This window comes from Leptodactylus fuscus, chromosome 1 (genome assembly GCF_031893055.1).
Source record: "Leptodactylus fuscus isolate aLepFus1 chromosome 1, aLepFus1.hap2, whole genome shotgun sequence".
NCBI classification, from domain to species: Eukaryota; Metazoa; Chordata; class Amphibia; order Anura; family Leptodactylidae; genus Leptodactylus; species Leptodactylus fuscus.
Window position 1 is genome coordinate 205,317,110 of NC_134265.1, and position 6,110 is coordinate 205,323,219.

Sequence of the window (6,110 nt, forward strand, 5' to 3'; positions counted from 1 at the left end):
GGGTGCGCTTGAACCCTTGTGCACACTCTACTTCATCAAGCTAATAGAATGCATTGGCCAGCGCTGATTGGCCAATGTATTCTATTAGCCTGATGAAGTAGAGCTGAATGTGTGTGCTAAGCACACACATTCAGCTCTACTTCATCGGGCTAATAGAATGCATTGGCCAGCGCTGATTGGCCAGAGTACGGAACTCGACCAATCAGCGCTGGCTCTGCTGGAGGAGGCGGAGTCTAAGATCGCTCCACACCAGTCTCCATTCAGGTCCGACCTTAGACTCCGCCTCCTCCGGCAGAGCCAGCGCTGATTGGCCGAATTCCGTACTCTGGCCAATCAGCACTGGCTAATGCATTGTATTGGCTTGATGAAGCAGTGCTGAATGTGTGTGCTTAGCACACACATTCAGCTCTACTTCATCGGGCTAATAGAATGCATTGGCCAGCGCTGATTGGCCGAATTCCGTACTCTGGCCAATCAGCACTGGCTAATGCATTGTATTGGCTTGATGAAGCAGTGCTGAATGTGTGTGCTTAGCACACACATTCAGCTCTACTTCATCGGGCTAATAGAATGCATTGGCCAATCAGCGCTGGCCAATGCATTCTATTAGCGTGAACTGAGTTTGCACAGGGGTTCTAGTGCACCCTCGGCTCTGCTACATCAGATTGCTACATCTGATGTAGCAGTGCCGAGTGTGCATCAGATGTGTAGTTGAGCAAAACTGACTCAGCACTGCTAAGTCTGCATTCGCATAGGAATGCATTGGCCAGCCTTCGGCCAATCAGCGCTGGCTCTGCCGGAGGAGGCGGAGTCTAAGGTCGGACCTGAATGGAGACTGGTGTGGAGCTATCTTAGACTCCGCCTCCTCCAGCAGAGCCAGCGCTGATTGGTCGAGTTCCGTACTCTGGCCAATCAGCACTGGCCAATGCATTTCTATGGGGAAAAGTTAGCTTGCGAAAATCGCAAACTGACAGGGATTTCCATGAAATAAAGTGACTTTTATGCCCCCAGACATGCTTCCGCTGCTGTCCCAGTGTCATTCCAGGGTGTTGGTATCATTTCCTGGGGTGTCATAGTGGACTTGGTGACCCTCCAGACACGAATTTGGGTTTCCCCCTTAACGAGTTTATGTTCCCCATAGACTATAATGGGGTTCGAAACCCATTCGAACACTCGAACAGTGAGCGGCTGTTCGAATCGAATTTCGAACCTCGAACATTTTAGTGTTCGCTCATCTCTAATCAAGAAGTAATTTTTAACCCTTTAGAATACAAGTACGTACTTTGCATGCATCAATACGACTATTACATGCAGAGGCCAGCTTCTCACCCTGCCTGCACTTTCCCTGCTGCCTACCTACATATAGTCATGGGAAAAACGAAGTACACTTTCTTTAGATTCAATGATTTTTACATATTGGGCCATAATACAAACAAACGTAGAAGATCACAAAATGTGCAAAAGATTCCACCAGTTTAATATTTCATAAAAATGAAGTAAGAGTGAAAAAAACCATGTGTAAAAACCTAAATACACCAAATGACTTATAGAGACACTTTTAGCTGCAAAATGTTGATATCATTCTAGTGGAATTTTAGCTCATTCTTTTTTTTTTACAAAGTTGGTTCAGTACATTGAGGTTTGTGGGCAGTCTTTTATGCACAGCCCTATTAAGGTCCTGCCACAGCATTCCAATATTGAGTTGAGGTCTGGACTTTGACTGGACTATTGCAACATGTTGATTCTTTTCTTTTTTAACCATTCTGTTGTAGATTTGCTGGTTTGTTTGAGATCATTGTCCTGTTGTATGACCCTGATCCTTCCAAGGATTAATCCTTGCAGGTGCAAAACTACTAACAGTTAATATTCAATTACTTATAAGATAAGATAAAGTAATCCTTTAATAGTCCCACAGTGTGTTACAGCAGCATGATAATACAGATACAGGATAATTAAACAGTAATCTATTACAGAAGGAGACACACATAAACTGAGAAAAATACTAGGAATCAATAGCAGCTAAGGAGAAAAAAAAGAAAGACTTCAGGATCATATAGTCCCCTCTCTTTGCTTGGTCTGATGTAGATTATGTAGCCTTAACACGGTTGGGAGGAAGGACCTCCGATAGCGCTCCTTCTCACACTTCGGTCACTTACAGTGCTGCCAAGTGCTGTTAGGTCTCATATATGGGGTGGGATTTATTCTCCTGCATGGAGCTCACCACGGACAGTGTCCTTCTGTTACTCACCACCTGTACTGGGTCCAGGGTGCTCCCCAGGACAGAACTGGCCCTTTTGATCAGCCTGTCAAGTTGATTTCTATCCCTGGTTGATATACTGCTCCCCCAGCAGGCCACACTGAAAAAGATGGCTGATGCTACCACAGATTTGAAAAAAAACGCGCTAAGAAGTGCCCCATGGACTCCAAAGGCCCTCAATCTCCTGAGCAGGTAGAGTCTGATGTGACCCTTTCTGTGCAGCAGATCCAGGTGATCGGCCCAGTGCAGCTTATTATTGAGGAGCATAGCCAGGTACTTATAGGTCTTGACTATCACAATGCATGACCCTTGGATTTTCACCGGAATCAGAGCACTTCTCTATTTACGAAAGTCCACCACCATCTCCTTTGTCTTCCCAGCATTAATCCTGAGGTGGTTCCGCTGGCGCCATTCTACAAAATCCCGGTTTAAGTCTCTGTCCGACACATGGTCCCTGGCTCTCACATATTGAGGTCGGTTTGTGAGGTAGTCGAGTATCCAGTCGGATAGGTGATGGTCCACTCCAACAAGGTCCAGCTTTTCCCTCAGTAGCCCTGGCTGAATGGTGTTGAACGCACTGGATAAATCAAAGAACAGTGTTCCCTGATTTCTCCAGTTGAGAGAGATTTGTCCAATAGGCAAAATGGAGGGGTTCCATAGCAGAACACATTAGAGGGTGTAGATGTGTCAGGACCAGTCTCTCTAGACCTTCATCAGGTGTGATGTCAATTCTACATGTCGGTAGCCGTTGAAGTCCATCGGATTGGGTTTCTTTGGGACTGGTACCACACAAAATGTTTTCCATCGTTGTGGTACCACTACCAGCTTTATTCCCATTAATGTCCATGGCCGTCTCTGCTTAGACCTCCAGAGGGCATAACTGGGAATGGATGGGCTCCCAGGCGAACATTTAACAGGGGCCAACCCCCCCTCTCTGCAATTGCCTACTCCCTGGCAACCACCCCCTCCCCACACAAACCACATTCCTGCACACAATGTTATGTCCTATAGTTGCCACTGCAGACAATGTTATGCCTCATAGTGGTCCTTGCACACACTATTATGCTCCATAGTGGCCCCTGCACACACTAAGCCCCATAGTGGCCACTGCACACAATGTTATGCCCCATAGTGGCCACTGCATACTGTACAGTATTATGCCCCATAGTGGCCCCTGCACACACTATTATGCTCCATAGTGGTCCCTGCACACACTATTATGCTCCATAGTGGCCCCTGCACACACTATTATTCCCCATAGTGGCCCCTGCACACACTATTATGCCCCATAGTGGCTACTGCACACACTATGCCCCATAGTGGCCCCTCCTTACCTCTCCCTGGCTCAGACGCACTCCCTGCTACTTTCAGCTTTCTTCTAATGTTGGACCAGACGTCACATGAGCCAGGCCGGCATTGCAATAATGATGTCGGCCTAGCCCATGGAGACCAAGGAGGCCTGAAGCCTGCTAGAGCACAGGAGAAGTAAATAACAGTGTGTTTTATGTTCCCTCACCTCTCCTAGCCCTCCAGTCATTATACTCAGTGGTCTGAAAAGATTATATATATATATATATATATATATATATATATACATATACATATATATATATATCTCAGTAAAAAAATATAAGGATAGCAGTCCTTCCTTCCAACCGCGACCAGGCTGTATAATCTACATCAGACCAAGCGAAGATCATTCCACACAGAGAACTAATGATTATGACTATGAAGTCTTCCTTCTTTCTCTTCCGTTTTTCCTTAGCTGCTATGGACTCCTAGTATATCTTCTCTTCTCAGCATATGTGTGTATACGTCTGTAATATATTTGTAAGGATTGGAGTCAGGGTCAGGCAGTGCAAAGTGACACAGCTGGGAAAGCAACACTGTGCAACTAATGACAAAAGGGGTCGTAGGCCCTGCAGCTATAACTATGCTGTAATATCTGAGATGAGGCAGACCAATGCACTTCCTAATTGAAGTGCGCCTACCACGACTCCTTACGCTTCTATCCCGGCGGCTAGGATAAGGGAAGAGGAGGCCCTGAAAGTCCTAGGAACTGGAGTCACGGGGTCACACCTAAACAGAAAGCACAGTGTAACTGCAATGCAAAACAAAAGACTAAACAGCATGGAACCAGGGAGGACCACAAGTCCCAGCAAGACACAGAAGAGAAGGCGAGGTCAGACGAGCAAGACGTCAAGCCAGGAGATATAATAAAGGTATCGAATCAAAAGACAAAGGGATAGCCAAAAATACAAGCCGGATATATAACCAAGGAACAGACCGAATACAAACAGGAAACCCAAAGTGAATGGCTGGCAAGGATCCATGCCTGGGTGGAGTTTAAATAGCAGCAGAGAACACACCTGATGGCTAATGACATGGAGCCTGAAGGTAAGGAAAAGATTAACCCTTAATGACCTAAGCACACCCAATAGAACTCCTAACACGTCTCCCAGGGAGACGCCGCGCAGCAAGGAGACCGCGGCGACTCCGTATCCTGACAATATTACTGTGTATTATCCTGTATCTGTATTACTATGCTGCTGAAACATGCTGAAATTTCCCCACTGTGGGACTATTAAAGGATTATCTTATCTTATCCCCGCCCCTGCTCACAGCCACCTCCGCAGAATAGGAAGTGGGTGGCCGTGAGCAGAAGCCAGGATCAGTGAGTAAATAGGGCCCGTTACTTGCTGGTGTAACACCACCAGGTAATGGCCTATTAAAAAAAAAAAAAAAAACACATCAGGGGCCTGCCGGGCTTTTTCATTTTGTTATTTTTTTACCCAAATATTCTGTGGGGTTAGTCCAATGAAGATACTTTTTATTTTCCTGAATACAAGTGTTCTATATAGTTGCATATACAGTACAGACCAAAAGTTTGGACACACCTTCTCATTCAAAAAGTTTTCTGTATTTTCATAACTATGAAAATTGTAGATTCACACTGAAAGCATCAAAACTATGAGTTAACACATGTGAAATTATATACTTAACAAAAATGTGTGAAACAACTGAGAATACGTCTTGGCTTTCTCTAATTGGTGACTCGGATGAACTTATCTTCCGCAGCAGAGGTGACTCTTGGTCTTCCTTTCCTGGGGCGGTCCTCATGTGAGCAAGTTTCTTTGTAGCGCTTGATGGTTTTTGCAACTGCACTTGGGGACACTTACAAAGTTTTCCCAATTTTTGGACTGACTGACCTTCATTTCTTAAAGTAATGATGGCCATTCGTTTTTCTTTACTTAGCTGCTTTTTTCTTGCCATAATACAAATTCTAACAGTCTATTCAGTAGGACTATCAGCTGTGTATCCACCTGACTTCTGCACAACACAACTGATGGTCCCAACCCCATTTTTAAGGCAAGAAATCCCACTTATTAAACCTGACAGGGCACACCTGTGAAGTGAAAACCATTTCTGGTGACTACCTCTTGAAGCTCATCCAGAGAATGCCAAGAGTGTGCAAAGCAGTCATTCTCCAGTTGAGAGAGAGCTCTGTGAAGAAGGTGGATGATGGTATCATCCACCCCAATGCCACAAGGCTCCCCAGCCGGTCTGCAATCTCTATGCAGCCTGCAAAAGAAAGGATGATGTTTTGCAATGCATAGCAAGTTCAAGGGGGTTCAAGACCCCTAGGGGTTCTAATAAATGCAAAAAAAAAAAAAAAAATTTAAAAGTAAGAAAAAATATAAAAAGTATTAAAAATTCAAATCACCCCCCTTCCCCTAAAACACATATAAAAGTAGTTAAAAACTGTGAAACACATACATGTTAGGTATCCCCGTGTCCGAAATCGCCCGCTCTACAAATCTATAAAATATTTTTCCCGTTCAGTAAACGCCTT

General features: G+C 44.9%; 1 protein-coding gene across 1 annotated transcript in view; it reads left to right on the forward strand.

Moving 5' to 3' along the window:
- Window positions 1–6,110, forward strand: part of C1H19orf25 (chromosome 1 C19orf25 homolog) — a 245,185-nt gene that overhangs the window by 71,897 nt on the left and 167,178 nt on the right. The gene's annotated exons all lie outside the window — the stretch shown is intronic.